This window comes from Galeopterus variegatus, unplaced genomic scaffold (genome assembly GCF_000696425.1).
Source record: "Galeopterus variegatus unplaced genomic scaffold, G_variegatus-3.0.2 Scaffold6235, whole genome shotgun sequence".
Lineage (NCBI taxonomy): Eukaryota > Metazoa > Chordata > Mammalia > Dermoptera > Cynocephalidae > Galeopterus > Galeopterus variegatus.
The window spans coordinates 71,547-73,503 of record NW_007732346.1 but is presented as its reverse complement, the minus strand read 5'-3'; the positions used below and the strand labels follow the sequence as shown (position 1 = coordinate 73,503).

The 1,957-nt window shown below is 45.5% G+C and overlaps 1 protein-coding gene across 5 annotated transcripts in view; it reads left to right on the top strand.

Moving 5' to 3' along the window:
• Positions 1–1,826: 1,826 nt before the first annotated feature.
• The window catches only part of KXD1 (KxDL motif containing 1), an 8,291-nt gene continuing 8,160 nt past the window's right edge, over positions 1,827–1,957 (top strand). For 4 of the 5 annotated variants that reach the window (XR_551841.1, XR_551840.1, XM_008590626.1 and 1 more), the window contains exon 1: positions 1,827–1,906. The gene's annotated coding sequence lies outside the window, so the exon portion shown is untranslated. The other variant, XM_008590627.1, reaches the window with a different exon arrangement.

Here is a 1,957-nt window from a genome sequence, read left to right as displayed (position 1 = left end):
ACACCAAGGGTTGCGATCCCGTTACCGGTCACGAAAAAAGACAAAAAGAAAAAAAAAAAAACAAAAACAAAACATTAGGGGGCTGGCCCGTGGCTCACTCGGGAGAGTGTGGTGCTGATGGCACCAAGGCCCTGGGTTCGGATCCCATGTAGGGATGGCCGGTTCGCTCACTGGCTGAGCGTGGTGCTGACAACACCAAGTCAAGGGTTGGTATCCCCTTACCGGTCATCTTTAAAAACAAACAAACAAAAAAAAAAAAACTTAGATATGTCCAATCCCAGGGCTCTTTAACAGTCTTCCATGTGCCCAAGAATTTATACGTGTAGCTTCCAAGCTCTTGACAATCTTTGGAGGTGACGTTGTGATCACCCAGACTCACAGTTAACAAACTGAGACCCAGAGAAGTTATACATATAATATATAACATACACACATCATAGGATCTCATAACTAATAATAACTTGCTAACATTTATTGAGCAATTACTCTTTGCCTGTCTTGTTCATGCACTGAATCTGGATTATCACACTTAATAATGCATGAACTCATGCATCTTAGTATATATACAAGGGGATAGATATAGAAGTAAATACACATGTGTAAACACGGATTAGTAGATATACATGTGTTTTATAGCTCTGACTGCTGACAGAGTCTAGAAGCAGTAGCACCCCAGTAGCTATGAGCACACTAAGCATGCAGATCTTGGTTTCTAAATACCACTCTTCAAGCAAAGGAACCAGGATCCTTGGAGAAATGGCTGATTCCAGGGATGTTCTACAGCATGGAACATCTTGTGATACCAAAAGTACAGAAATGCTCAGAGAGTGATGGGGACATATTCAAAGGACACAGGACCTAACTTAAAGCAACAACAAGAAAGACCACGGTGCTGATAACACCAAACTCCAGGATTCAACCACTGTACTGACCAGCCATCCCCAAACAAACAAAAATGAATGAAAAGGGACAGCAAAAGAAATAACATAGTAATTAATTATAACCCACGGGATAAAATAAATGCCCATGAGTTCGTAGTGATGTTAATACTTGAATAAATACACAGTTGGAGAATGGACAGCTCTTGTTTACAGAATTCCAATTAATAATTAAATTAATAAATACAAAATCCATACAGCAAGCGCCACAGTAATAACTGCTGCCAGCAAGAACCATGGGTAGATGCTAAAATTAGTGGGTGAAAAATATGATAAAAACAGGGTATTTGCATAGTCTCTTAACTATCTTCCCACAGGATCCTTATTAATTGCAAGGGGGAACATAGAAACTTTACAGCGGAGAAACTAGTAGACACTGCTTTAAGCAGATAATCAAGGTCAACATCACCAGTCATGAGACACATCAAGATCCCAGGCTGTATTACTCCGTTTTCCTGTCTTCTCTTTTTTGGCAGCTGGCTAGTACGGGGATACGAACCTGTGAACCTTAGCGTTATAAGGCTGTGCTCTAACCAACTGATCTAACCTAAAAGTCACCAAAACTGGGGCAGATTTTTGAATTGAGTCTGATTCCCAGCCTGGAAAGTAGGATGCGTGGATCTGGTTCGGGAACAGGACACTCGAGCATTTACGACCTTGGGAGAGTGCCTACCGGTCTCGGACCTCAGTCTCACCATCTATAAAATGGGACGCACCTTCCAGCTTCCCCGACTCCGGGATGCTTTGGAAACTGCGCAGGCGCACGAGAGAATATCCGATTGGCTGTTCGTCGTGTTCCGCATGAACAGTTCTTGCGTCTAAGCCCCGCCCCTTCCTGCCGCTCCTCCGCGCACGCACGTCATACCCGGGGTGAGACACCGCCTCGCGAGCTCGCACGCAGGTGCGTATGACGTCGCGGCGGCACGGGCGCCATCCCGGAAGCGCGAGCAAGGCCGCCAGATGTGCAGGTGCCGCTCCCACCGACTCCGGGGCCGAGTGTGGGGTGGGGCCGGGGACTC